Raw genomic sequence first — 15,485 nt, 5'->3', positions numbered from 1 at the left:
TTCCTCTTTTTCTTTGAACAACATGAATCAATAAAGGTAAAACACTGTGTGGATACATACATGCATTCCATGTGGCTGATTGCCAAAACCCCTCCTCTAAAAGCAAGTTCTTCTACCTGCTTCCTCTATAGACTGGTGTAACAGTTGTCGTATATTATATCACATGATATAAGTTGAAGATTGAAAGTTTTAGTAATGACGAAAGAATTCAATGTGCTGAAAATGTTTGTCTGCGTATGTTGCAAAACCCAGGGAAATCTCTCTGTATTTGCATGGAATACAATTAATTGTATATATTTATATTTTGTATAATCTAATAACTTCCTCAAAAGAATAGACACGACGTACACAGAGTACTACAAATTGAAGGTAAAAGATAGATATGGATACTAATGTTAGTATCTCATTTTACCATGGATGCATGTGATGGCTTCCAATAGTTATTCCTTTTTCAGAGGTTTGGCCACGTGAAAATCCATTCCAGCTCTCATCATCCGTTCTGCTTCCTCACCTATTGTATGAGCAGTCAATGCAATGATGGGTACGTGAACACCGTAATTTGTTTCCTCCTCTCGGGCTTGTTGCCTCAAACCCATCCATCACCAAGAAATTATACTATGTATATGTATAAGTAGAACTAGCCATACGATATATGTAAAGAGAATAACTAACCATATGATATATGTAAAGAGATGCATGGAAAGGAAAAAATTAAAAAAAAAAAACAATCTTTTACCTCACAGTCCATTAATATATAGTCATAAGGAAGAACTCCAAAAGCTTTTCCATTTTTACAGTGTTCAACAGCTGCACCGAGTTTAGAAAGATTAGACATAACCACTTGGCTCATCACAGTATTATCCTCAGCAACCAACACTTTCTTCCCACTCAAGGGTTTCTGATCACTGCTGGTGCCACCGTGCTCTTGTATTTCTCCCCGTTGCATTGGGAGGTTGTGAACTGCAAAGAAAACATTTTTCCCACTTAAACGTTTCTCACTACTTGGGTTGACATGTTCTTGTATCTCTCTCCTTTGGACTGGTGGGAGGTTTTGAGTTGGAGAATTCCTCGACCTCATACGCGGGTGACTTTCTGAACAACCGGACTCGGAAGAAACTTTTTCAACTCGATACTTGCTTTTTGTTGAATCACCCGGCAATGTACCTCCAAACTCCGGTAGAAGTCCTATCAAATGATACAAACGAGAACCATGTAATGACTTAGATATGATAAGATCGGTGTTGGGATTTATATGCCCTGGCATAGCAAATTCCTGTTTGGATTAATTGACATATATTCCTGACGTTGCTGAAATATTTATGTTTTATACAATTGGTGAATTTAATGTATTATATTTCGATTCACTATGAAATTGATAGTGTCCATGTAATTACAAGAAATATTTATATATATGTATGTGATGGCAATCAATGCATGATATATAAATAGTAATTATAAATTGTTCATAGTCGGTAATTATGGATGGACTCATAATTAATTAAGACTTGAACTGGATCCGCGTTAGGTTGAGATATATTGCGAGAGCCGTCGTATGCAATTACTCCCTATCATCGTCATGGCATTTGACTCTTAAGCATGAGAAAAGTATAGACTCTTTTATTAATTAATAATTACTTTAATTTGTTCGGCGGATTCTTCGGGATCCTTAGACTGACACTTTGGGTAGTTATGTAATTAATAGTTAGAGGGTTATATTTTCAATATTTGCATCATTGCTACTTGTATTTATTTTGTATTGATTATGGTTGATCACAAAGTAAATTCGAAGGCCTTCGTGTGTTTTTAGACAAAATGATTTATTATATATTTATTTATTTAAATTATTATTTTTGTCAAATAAATGTTTTATTGTGATCGAGCCAAAAATAATCAAAGGTACCAAAATAAATATATTAATTAAGTAGTCGGATTGATGGCTATATTTATCCGATAACTAATTATGCATAGAGGGGTCAAAGTGCAATATTGACTTAGAGGTTATTTATTATTTAATTGGAGTTCAATTAATTTCTTTTAATGGAGTAGAAATTAATTTATGAATTAATTGAATTGGGTCCATGGACCGGGCCAATTATTAATTCATTGTAGCCAATAAAATAATAGGCCCAATGGATTCTCACTCATAACCCAACTTGATATTGGAATCATATTAGATTTGAGACATATGAATTAGAGATGGAGAAGGATTTGTTGTTTCCTTTTCTTTATTTTTATGTTGCCTATAAATATACATGGTCTATGTATATTTTAGGGTGTGATTTTTATGAGAAGGAAAAAGGAATAAATTTTCTCTCTCTAGAAAATTAGGGTTTATGTTCTCATCTAATGGAGGCTCCCACAAGCCTAGTTTTCCAAGGTAATTCATGGAGGCTTATGAGTGATTCCTAAAGGCAAAATAATTACCAAGAAGATGAAAATCCAAGGAGAAGGCATCTTGCTAAGGGATCTACAATAAGTGAGAACATTCACTTTAGAGGAAAGTTTTAAAGGTTTACTCAGACCTTTGATGTAAGTATTCAATCCATTAATTGAATGATACATCATATTTTTATTTTTGCATAAAACTTGTCTCTATGTGATGAATCAAGATCTATGAATCAAAATCCCTCGAAAAGTTTTTAAAACTTACACGTTTCCCAATAGTGGTATCAGAGCATGGTTTGATTCATTACTAGAGATCATGATTTTATGAAAATCATCATTCATGGATCCAAAATTATATTCATATATATTTTTATTGATGTATGTTGATATATGATTTAATATGTTGATATATATTGATACATAATGATGTATGGATGATTGTAAATGAATGATGATGTATGGTTGGGCCATGGATGAAGCTTATAGGTTAAATTAATGTAATTTTATCTTTGGATGAATGTAATTAAGGTTTTGATTTAGCCGTTTGAAATTTCAATGATGTAATTAAATTTTTTCCATTGTATTTCAAATTGTAAATATTTTTAAAGCCATGTAATCTTCATCAAAGGGTGCTATAAAGCTTCAAGAAGGTCCAAGAGGGTTAAATTAGGCTTCAGGAATTTTCTGGGATTTTTTAGAAATTTTTCGAAATTTTTCTGGAATTTTTTAAGGCCTAATTTAATTTCTGGAAATTTTTATTAATTTTTCTGGATTTTTCGGCGATTTTCCGGCGACCGGAGTATGGCCGGCGACAAGGGACAGCTCCGGAAGGTGGACGGATGATCCGGTGTGGTGCAGTATACATGAGCGCGCATCAGCAACCGTCGGATCAAAGTTCAGCGGGGCAAAGATCCAGTGGAACACGGCTGGAAGTTGCCCCATGCACCAACAGTAGCAAGGCGCGTGCATGACACGCGCCGGAACCACATCAGCGCGCATGGCGCGTGCCAGCGCGTTGAACGCGCTAGCTATTCGCACACGCGCATGCCCGCGCGTGGGAGCGCGTGGCACGCGCTTCAGCATTCTCCCAGCGCGTGCAGGCGCGTGGGAGCGCGTGGCACGCGCTGGAGACCTCTAGAGACGCGTCCAGGCGCGTGAAGAGGTTGGAAGGTGCGTGGTAAGCGCGTGTTGGTGCGTGTAAGACCATTCAAGCGCATTCGGACCGCCGTTTTGCTTCTCCTAGTGCGTACCAGCCTTATGTGGGTGTTTGCAAGCCGATGGATGATCTTCGCGCAATACTTAGAGTGGTTAAATGTTAAAAGCTGATTCCATTAGCCATTTTATTTGCTTTATCTGTTATTTGTTTATTTATGCGATTATATAATTGTTAATTAATTATTATTCATGCATTGGATCCATGATATTTATTTAAATGGCTTGATTTATATTAATTAAGTTATGAAAATTAATTGGATTTGATTACTAATTAATTTGAGGGCACTTATTGGGAAACGCAAAATTATTTTTTTTTGTAAATTATTTTTAAAGTGTGCTTCAAATTAAATATTAGTGAATCGTTTAAAGTCCAAATATTTTCTAAATTTAATTGAATTAAAATCAAGACGTTTTGCATGCATTATATCATGTAAATGAATAAAATGAAAACCCTAATTATGAATGATTAAAAATTGAGTGGGAGCGGGGATTTTTATACATTGCCCCATGGCCTTTGTTATTAACACCATTGTAATTAGATCTTCAAAAATAAGGCCCCACGCATGATTTAAAGAGTCTTAATATTACAAGAATGGTTGTCTCATGAAAATATAAATATTAAATGTTCATTGTAATTAGATCTTTAAAAATAAGGCCCTACGCATGATTTAAAGAGTCTAGATTATAATGACAAGATATTTAATGTTTTATTTTTCATTAGAGCATTAATAACGTTATACACTCAATCTAAAATCAATAGTGTTAGCTCCCCAACGGAGTGGTCTATACTAGGTGATTTTAAAAAGGCTAAACATAATCGGGAATCATTTCATATAGATAGACAAGGCATTGTCTTAAGAGATATGGAAATGATGGGATTTGCCCGCCAATAGCAATAATGAACTTCGCTAACCGAATAAGTTATTGGCGCATTGGTTATTCGATTTTTCATGCAGTGGTTAAGGGACCCACATACTATTTTAATGGAAGTGCTCACCTAATAGTAAATGAATCTCAACAATAGTAATAATGAACTCCTCCAACAGGATAAGTTATTGACATATTGATTGGTTGATTTATTATGCTACAGAGTTGAGGGACCCGCATTAATTAAAAGGGATTGTTCACCAATAATGATAATGATCTTTTGTTCAATTGAGATTTATTATATTATGTGGTTAACAAACTCATTTTAATTCTAAATATGCATGACAGTATTAATAATTCACCTTGCATATTGTATGAATGCATTTATATTCAGATAAATTATGTCTAATCTAGTTTATCTGCTTGCTTACATATTCAATGTAACTGGACCTTATTTATAATGACTGGAAAATGAACTTAGATATTTTATTCACAACGTAAGGGTACAAAATGTGTTTATTACTCCTATACCTATCTCTTTTACTTTGAAATACCAAATTTGACATTAATGCTTTTAATAAATTAGATAAGGCAAATGATATGACTTGGTGCAATATTCTAGAATTTACCTCGAATACGCTCCAAAGCTAACATTTACATTATTTTATTTTCTTCAAGCATCAAGTTAAAATTTAATAAGATGTTTTGGTGAGATTAGATAGAGAGTATGCCAAAGTACTATGTCAGACTTGAATAGCATCAAGATAGCCTAAGGAACTCCAGTATGAAATCGAATTTTGAAAAATGATTGTTTATTATTTAAAAATAAGTTGGAGATCAATAAGGCTGACTTGGGTGGTAAGTTTCAAGTTGACATGATTATTGCCTTGTTACCAAACTCGTTCGACTCTGTTAGAGTGAACTAGATAAGGAATCAGTTTGAGTTCATACTCGCTGATATTCTTATAGAATTGGTAACAGATGAAGGGATAATCAAGAGTATGGGCGTTCCTATCAATCTAACCTAGTCTATACCATCTTCTTCTAGGCCCAAGTGGACGGGCAAAGCAAAGAAGAAGGATGATAATAGGACTAGACTAGCACAAAACATGGGTATTCAAAAAGGTTAAAGGGAATAAGGCAGTGTATGTTGAGGGCGAAGAAAACTGTTTCTTTTGTCGCTAACTAAAACACTAAAGGACGAACTGTTTAAGCAATGACGTGGCATAGGAAAAAATATATTTTAATCATTGAGCCATGTTATGTGGTTGCGTCTATTAATTCCTGATGGATAGATTCTGGAGCCACTAAACATGTTTGCAATTTATTGTAAGGATTTCAGGAATCCAGAAGCCTTGATGATATGGATATATATTTATCTTTTGACCTGATGCCAAGGTTGTAGTTAAGTCAGTGGGAGTATTACATCTGAAATTAGAGAGTATGAGGATATTAGTATTAGAGAACTATCTTTATGCACAGAAGTGAAACGCAATCTCATTCTTATTTCACTTTTGGTTTATAAAAACTGTGTTGTTATTTTGTAAAACTAGTTTTATAAAATTGAATAGATATGCGATTGCTTCTGGTGCATTGAAAGATGGTTAATATACTATAATCACAAACTCTTAAGATTTACAGGATGTAAAAACTAATGTTGCATCTTCTAGATTGAATGTTAAGAGAAAAATTGTTATTCCTGACTCATTGTATTTTTAATGTCTATTTTTGGGTTGTTATCAATCAAAATAAGATTCAAAGATTGGTCAAAGAAGGTTGATTACCTAGTGAGGCAGGGGAGCCTAAACCAAACTTGTGAACCCTGTTTTGAAGGATAGATAACTCTTAGGGCTTAATCAGCTAGATGAAATAGACATAAAGGACAATTGGAGTCGGTACACACTGACACGTGTGGTCTTATGAACATCCAAGCAAGATTACTTACGTTTTGGATAAGTTTATCTGATGCAACACAAGTCTTAAACTCTTGGTATTTTCTGAGAAGGTTAAAACTGATGTGGAACACATATTAGGTAAACTTATCAAGACACTTCGATCTGATCGAGGATATGAGTATTTCTTGGGATAGTGCAAAGACTATATGGTCAATGAGGGTATTATGTACCAGTTTTCCGCAATTGACGCTAAATGTATTTAGGTGTCAAATAGGAATAACAGAATTCCACTTAACATGGTTAGATCTATAATCAGCTATGCTACATTATCTCTTTCATTTAAGAGTTTAGCGTTAATGACATCGATGCGCATTATGAACTGCATTCCATCTTAGTCTGTCTCAAGGATACCGTTGAGCTGTGTTTTTTTTTACTAAATATTAGTTTGAATCATATGCACATATGGGGTAGTCTTGCACATGTGCGCTTGATATGGACAAGTAAGTTGGAAGCAGATCATTGGCATGCTAGATTTGATAGCTACTCTAAATGTCACTAGGATGGATTATTTTATGATCTCAAAGATAAAAGCTGATTGTTTTTACTCACTATTTATCTATAGGAGAATCATATTATGAATCACATACCTAGTAGCATAATGTTAGAGAATTTGGTATGAGTACCAGATGTACCACATGTGAACACACTTATTATAGAGATTGAGAATAATATATGAATTCCCTATTGATGCGTTAGCATCATCTACTACACAGATTCTTGCATCGGTACATTGATGTAGTGGGAGGATTATCATCCAATTCGACAGAATCATGTTTTTAGGTGAGACCATTATGGACATCCCTGTTAAACATGAGTTGGACCCAGTAAGCTACACGGAAGCGTGAACCGATGTGGATACAGATCGTTTTGGTGAGTTACTATGAAATCAGAGTTAGAATCTATGTATTCTAATAAATTCTGAGATCTTGTAGAACTTTCTAGTAGGGTGATTCCTATGGAAGGCAAGTTAATCTACAAAAAGATACCAGAAGATTTCTTAGTGAATAAATCATGAGTGTACAAGGGAATGTCATTATTTTTCTTAATTCTATATATTGATGACATCCTACTCATTTATAATGACGTGGAAGTTTTGTCATCAATTAAAAGGTAGTTGTTCAATTACTTTTAAATGAAGGATTTTCAAGATGTAAGCTATATTCTTAGGACCAAGCTTTTGCAAGATCAGGTTAAAAGGAAAATAGGCTTATCTTAATAATCCTACATTGATAAAGTTTTGACCAGGTTTGGTATGCATAACTCAAAGAATGAGTTCTTGCTTTATTGATATGGATCGCTCTCTCTAGTAAGTAGTTTTTCAAGACTAGCAGAGGAGATTGAGCAAATGAGACTGGAACAATATGTTTCGGCATATGAGAGTCTCATATATGCCATGGTCTATACCAAACAGGACATCCACTACATAGTAGGGATAGTTAGTAGAGATCAGTCCAATACTGGACTTGACAACTGGTCTATTGTGAAAGATATCATTAAGTACCTAAGGAGAATCAATGATATCATACTCATTTATGGATGTGATGATATGGTCCTAGTCAGGTATGCTAGTTCTGATTTTCAATCAGAAGTAGATACTATGAGGTTCATGACTTAGTGTATGTTCACTTAATGGAAGGGAAATCAGTTGGTAGATTGTCAAGCAGATTTCAACTGTTGACTCAAACCTGCAGGTGGAATATATTGCAGCCTTAAAGGTGGCAATATAAGCCTATTGGTTTGATCTCACTGATTTAGAGGTTGTGGAGCATACTAGCCTGGCTATCGAGCTATATTGCGACAATAGTGCAGAAGTAGTCCAAACCAATTACCCAAGTTTCCATAGATGAACAAAATACACTGATAGGAAGTATCATGTTCTACATGATATTGTCCGGCAAGAAAATGTACTTGTAGCTAGAACATTGCATTGGAACACAACTTTGTTGATCCATTATCAAAGGTGTCATTGATCAATAATTTTGATCATCATCTAGATAACATTGGAGTTAGGTGCAATTTGAATTGGCTATGAGGGCAAGTGGGAGCTGTTGGGATTTATATGCCCTGGCATAGCAAATTCCTGTTTGGATTAATTGACATATGTTCCTGACGTTGCTGAAATATTTATGTTTTATACAATTGGTGAATTTAATGTATTATATTTCGATTCACTATGAAATTGATAGTGTCCATGTAATTACAAGAAATATTTATATATATGTATGTGATGACAATCAATGCATGATATATAAATGGTAATTATAAATTGTTCATAGTCGGTAATTATGGATAAACTCATAATTAATTAAGACTTGAACTGGATCCGCGTTAGGTTGAGATATATTGCGAGAGCCGTCGTATGCAATTACTCCCTATCATCGTCATGGCATTTGACTCTTAGGCATGAGAAAAGTATAGACTCTTTTATTAATTAATAATTACTTTGATTTGTTCGGCAGATTCTTCGGGATCCTTAGACCGACACTTTGGGTAGTTATGTAATTAATAGTTAAAGGGTTATATTTTCAATATTTGCATCATTGCTACTTGTATTTATTTTGTATTGATTATGGTTGATCACAAAGTAAATTCGAAGGCCTTCGTGTGTTTTTAGACAAAATGATTTATTATATATTTATTTATTTAAATTATTATTTTTGTCAAATAAATGTTTTATTGTGATCGAGCCAAAAATAATCAAAGGTACCAAAATAAATATATTAATTAAGTAGTCGGATTGATGGCTATATTTATCCGATAACTAATTATGCATAGAGGGGTCAAAATGCAATATTGACTTAGAGGTTATTTATTATTTAATTGGAGTTCAATTAATTTCTTTTAGTGGAGTAGAAATTAATTTATGAATTAATTGAATTGGGTCCATGGACCGGGCCAATAATTAATTCATTGTAGCCAATAAAATAATAGGCCCAATGGATTCTCACTCATAGCCCAACTTGATATTGGAATCATATTAGATTTGAGACATATGAATTAGAGATGGAGAAGGATTTGTTGTTTCCTTTTCTTTATTTTTATGTTGCCTATAAATATACATGATCTATGTATATTTTAGGGTGTGATTTTTATGAGAAGGAAAAAGGAATAAATTTTCTCTCTCTAGAAAATTAGGGTTTATGTTCTCATCTAATGGAGGCTCCCACAAGCCTAGTTTTCCAAGGTAATTCATGGAGGCTTATGAGTGATTCCTAAAGGCAAAATAATTACCAAAAAGATGGAGATCCAAGGAGAAGGCAACTTGCTAAGGGATCTACAATAAGTGAGAACATTCACTTTGGAGGAAAGTTTTAAAGGTTTACTCAGACATTTGATGTAAGTATTCAATCCATTAATTGAATGATACATCATATTTTTATTTTTGCATAAAACTTGTCTCTATGTGATGAATCAAGATCTATGAATCAAAATCCCTCGAAAAGTTTTTAAAACTTGCACGTTTCCAACAATCGGTTGGAGGGAGCTTTTCCTCATTGAGGCCTTTCAAATGGATGCTATGAGCACCTGGTTTATCTATCAAAACGACCTTACAACAATAAGTATTATAAAGGTCTCTTCTGAATTCAGCCACAGCCTTGCTTAATTCCCGAAAAGGTCCAGCATTAGTATCAATCACAATTAGTATGAAGTTGGGCACAGCTCTATAACTAATCCTCCTGTGAAGGGGTGGTATCTGGTCTGTCCCATCCAAGGCACTTAAAGGTAAATCCTTTGCTCTACTACTAGAGCTGTGCGATCCCGGTCTGCTCATACAGTCACTCCTCATGCTCACATCTGATCTTCCTGAAGAGCTGTACCGCGAAAAGTTCAGTTTATGTTTTGTCTTCTTAAAGGTATGAGGAAGTTGCTCCCATTGTTTTACTTTATCCCCAGGCTTTCCATGAATTTTTGTGAAGTTCTTTGCCGTTCATAACTTTGAATGAAGAGTATGACTTGGGACAACTCTGGCTTTGGGATAGGGCTAGGGGAGCGATGATTACTTGGCTCTGAGTGTTGATTCATATCACTGGATATGTAACCACCATTTGATTCAACATCACCTTCTCTTGCATAGCTACTGCTTGAGTTAATGCCACATGTAGTGGGGAAGGCATTAAACTGAAGACAATTCCCTTTTCACCAATTTCCTTATCCACAATTCGTATCTCTCCACCCATTAGACGTACCTAGTGTGAAAATTTTCAGAATTAAAAATCCTCCAAATCATCTTGAAGTATTGACAATTAATTGATGAAAAAAATCTGAACAAATAATGAAATAAAAATCTAATAAATTCTTCACCAAAGTATAATACATGCAAATAAACAAGTAATTTTAATTAACATCCCTCGACATGAAATTTTTTTAAAAACAAATACCAAGGGGCCGGGCTACCACATAAAAATCATTCAGGATTACTTTTATCTATAGAGAACAAATGCAACAAGATTGAGTACTATATAATTCACAGATTGAAACAGGGAAAAAAAAAATAGATAAATAAAGGATAAAAGTAGCTTAACTTTTGCCGAAATTATTAGGACTAACTATTTACGTACCAAAGATTGAACAATACCAAGTCCTAAGCCAGTGCCTCCTTGTCGCAGAGCTGTGTCTTTGACCTGAACATAGTTTTCAAATACAGAATTTTGCTTCTCTTTTGGAATTCCTTTTCCTGTATCATCCACCTCGAATTCCTTTGGGAGTTCGGGTTTTGTTGAATTGTGTTCATGGCTTCAAGGTCATTGTATGCTTCATCATTCTTGAAAAATAAGCCTGATATTCAACTCAATGATCTGTTCCTATTGGAACCGAGTATGGAATTCTTGAAGCTAGGTTTCTTTGCCCAAGCTCGTACTGCTACATGTCCCTCGGGTAAATTTGATAGCATTGCTCACTAAGTTACACAATATCTGTTTCAATTTTCCTGTCTCCTTTAACGAGTGTATTTTTAGAAATGGAACCGTCGCAAGGGTCAACACCACATCTACCCCTTTTTTCATACCTAAAGGATAATATAAGTCAACTACATCTTCGAGTAACTTGGCCAAATCAAATTCTTCTTCTTCAAGTTGCATCTTGCCAGCTTCAATTTTACTTGTATCAAGAATTGAATTCAATAAACCTGGATAAGCACATTATAGATTTCATAAGATTAATGATATAAATTTCTATGAGTGTACAACTATTATTACCAGTTGAAAATGTTATGAAGAAATAAAAAAACTAGTTACTAAACATACCTAGAAGGTCTTTTATACAAACTTCCATTTGCATTAAATTTGTCTCAAATTCTGACCCCGGAGCAACTTCATCGCGACATATATCTATCAAATCAATAATTCCTGATAGAGAGGCACGCACTTGCAAATGCGAGACTCTTATTCATACTCTTTCTTTCTGCTTGTTGAGTTGACTCCATTTGTCTTATTAGTCCAGAACATAAATGCATCTCCCTTCTAGCTGCTCTAACAATTAAGAACACAAAGGTGACAATGGATATAACCATAGTGCTGATCATTATAACAAGTAGCATGAATGCAAACTTGATATTCTTGTGAACAATGCTCTCTTGTTCCCTATGTGGTAAAGCCAATGCATATACCTGAACCCTAGATAAGTTAGCATTAGTTTAAAAAATAACAAAGAATAGTACAATCATGTTTATAATACATTTTACTTGCCCAAAAAATAATAATAATAATAAATAACGTTCATAATGCAATTTCACTATATTTTGTGTAACCATAAGTTGAGTATGAACATATACGCATGGTCAATGGTTCTTTAGAAATGCTTTATATGTTATAGACACCTTTTGATTTAACTCAAGCGCATACCTAATATAAGCATAAACTAAGTCAACATTACAGATTCCAGATTACGGATTGTTCACGAAGAAGGGAAGTAAATTCTAACAAGAGCGAGCCATCAATTGAAAGTATTCAAAATCATATCATGGATATACTATAGTTTTGCTTTATTCCTGATGATGTTTCTAACGCATGAAACATGTATATATGTATATGTATGTATGTATAATATTGATCACAGCTGTTTAAGTGACTTAATAATCAAGATAATTGTGTCTCAAGTTTGATTTCTAGACTCTTACTTTGAGGCTTTAAAAAGTTTTCTAAAACAATGGACAATTAATAGAACAACAGAATATGTATTCACTTATTCTGGAAAGAAGCATTACATTGCTTTATAACACATATTGAAGAAAAGTTTATCAAATAAAAGCGAATGCTATGAGGCACGTAAAATTTCATGTGAAAGCAAAACATGTACACAATATTCTACATAGAGAGAAACTTATGAGCATTACCAAGTATATTGTGATAAACAATTTCAATTGGTGAGCAGAAGAACATGTTTTTTCTTTCCCCAATGTCCAACACAGAAGGTTTTAATGTGCCATTATAGGGTTCACATGTAACATTACCAATATGACCTATTTGATCACCATTTGGTTTCAATATCTGAAATGAAACTGAGTTACCAACAAGGACCATGTGAGTGTTTTGGATCCCATCAGTGAGTACTTTCCCATCTTTTGTGGCCAAATACAAGCTCCCACCATGAAGTTTTTTGCTAGAGAAGAAACCAACTAATGATTCAACCGAAAACCCTAAATAGATAGCTCCTCTTCCATCCACACCAGCTGTCCTAAGGAATAGGAGATCTTTAGCACCATTCCACCCCGTTCTTATTGAAGAATACCCATTTGTACTATTTAAGGCTTCTTGAATCCAACTTGCATTCATATTAAACCAGGGATGGGGGATAACAGCTTCTCCGAATGGCCTTCCAGTGTCATGATTTACAGGCTGAGTGTACCATGTGTACTTTGTTGTGGCATTTGGAGTAATCGGATAAACTGAAAATGAATTGTTTGAATACACAGCAAAAGATTGATTGGCTTTGGTGTAGTATGAGAAGAACAAGCCATCCAATCCAGTATATGAAATCTGTGACAATTGCGGAATGGTCAACAATGCTTGAAACAGTAAAGAGCCACCTGCAATATCAAACTATTAATCATGAGTTGTCTTTGTTCAAACTTAATTATATCTAATGAACAATTCTTTCTCAGCAAGAGGAGCAGATAGATACAAACCTTAGTTTCTATATTAGAGAATGAAAGTCGAAGGCTATTAAGAGATGAGCTCAAAAGAGTTGCTAGAGTCGTGGCTGACGTATTCTTTGGAAGTAACAAATTTGCAATGTTTTCAATTTCCAATGGTAGCTCTTAACTGACATTGAGGGAAATCAACTTCACCATTCGTTCGATTTGTTTAGCCTTAATAATCCAAAATGGGAACAACAAACTGGGGAGTAGCAGCATTACCAGTGCCTGTACCATGCAATTAGGTCAGTCTTTAATTTTCAAGAGGGAAATAAATGATCATAACCAATACTAGTATATATTTAACAGGAAAAAGTTACATAAGGTAATACTGAAAAGCATAGTTTATAGTTTATACATACAAGTATGGTGTTTTGAAAGATTTTGCAACTGTATTAATTTATATGTATATATGCTATATTCATGCCAAGGATATGAGGGAAAATGGAGATTTTGGAATCTTGAACAACTCAAGTCTCCATTTTTTTTGTTCTTCTTCTGCACTCAACCAAGAAATAAAGATTACATATGAATATCATGAAACATTGAGACCAGTGAACTAATTACCAGAATGATGAAGAAACAAAGGCCGCAACACTATCAATGAGCTGACCTTCATTGGAGTTGATGAGTTTGATCTATGAAAAGGCCAATGTCAGCTCTGCATTGACATGAAAATATAGGAAATTAATTTTTAGATATGCAAAATTAATGTCCTAAGTATCGAAAGTGTATCTGCGCCCCTCTCTTATATTAACTGAAGAAGATGTATGTCTAAAGGAAGTCCCTGACTCTGCGGCTAACTTTTTTATAAATATTTATGTGAAACATTCCCTTTTATATATATATATATATATAAAATTATATTTGCACAATTTAATAATAATATTATAATATATGCAAGATGGATATCAAAAAATTATATTTGCACAATTTAATAATAATATTATAATATATGCAAGATGGATATATGCACACTTTAATAATAATATTATAATATATGCAAGATGGATCGCAAGATTATAAAACAGAGTTTGAACAGACTTACAGAAAACTTTCTTTATTTAATCGTCCAAGCTATTACAGAGAAATATTACAAAAGAGAGAAAAGAAAATTGAAAGATACATGGAAGGGAAACATTGCCCTCTATTTATACATAAAATGGACTTGAAATTGGGAATTTGAAGTCCGTATAGTGCATGGGATCGTGTGCTAGAAATGCTGTCTCCTTATCTGATGGAAAGTAGACATCTGATGAAGGAAATACTGTTGAATCAAAGACTTTGGGGAAAAGTTCTTTGTCTTCTTCTGTCGGCAGGATAAGAGGAATCTTTACTTTTTGGGTGGATTCATCCTGTCCTTCAAATGACCTGTGAGAGAGTCCCAATAGTCTGCTATTGTAATCTCCTCTTCAGAATTAAGATCTTCATTGGGATCTTGAGCATAACCTGCTAGACAAGAAAACTGATTTCCGTCTTGACTGGTCTGGCTAGAGACTGACACCATGGATGCATCATCTCTTACTGTAGGAGTGGAGGATTCAAAGGATTTAACAAATTTATTCCTCATAAAATCCATGCATTTAACCATTAAATCAGCTTCGGTAATTAATGGTTGTTGTTTTCGGATCATATCTTTAACAAGATCAAATGGGTTAAAGATTTCGGGTTCTGGAATAGTTAACTTTGGAATCTTATCCATATATTCCATTGTTTTCTTTCTGATCTGATGGAGGAGGGCCTGGATAGGTTCTTGAGTCATGCCTGACCACCATCTGTAATAAAAGATTCTCTGGAGAATCGGTAACTTGTCAGTGGTATAACCACATTGGAAATCCCATCCAAGGGATTCCAAGATGATTTAATCAATCAGAAATTCTTGTTACGCATTGATTGTAGTGCTGCTAAACAAGTACTGGAAAAAGATGTCA

General features: G+C 34.2%; 1 pseudogene; it reads right to left on the bottom strand.

Moving 5' to 3' along the window:
• Positions 1 to 395: 395 nt before the first annotated feature.
• On the bottom strand, positions 396 to 15,061 carry LOC132266241 (histidine kinase CKI1-like; annotated as a pseudogene).
• Positions 15,062 to 15,485: the final 424 nt, after the last annotated feature.

The sequence above is a fragment of the Cornus florida genome, unplaced genomic scaffold, assembly GCF_030987335.1.
Source record: "Cornus florida cultivar Cherokee Brave unplaced genomic scaffold, ASM3098733v1 CherokeeBrave_3.0.0_Hap2_Chr07, whole genome shotgun sequence".
NCBI classification, from domain to species: domain Eukaryota; kingdom Viridiplantae; phylum Streptophyta; class Magnoliopsida; order Cornales; family Cornaceae; genus Cornus; species Cornus florida.
The sequence above is the reverse complement of the archived record's forward strand: the minus strand, read 5'-3'. Positions and strand labels throughout refer to the sequence as shown.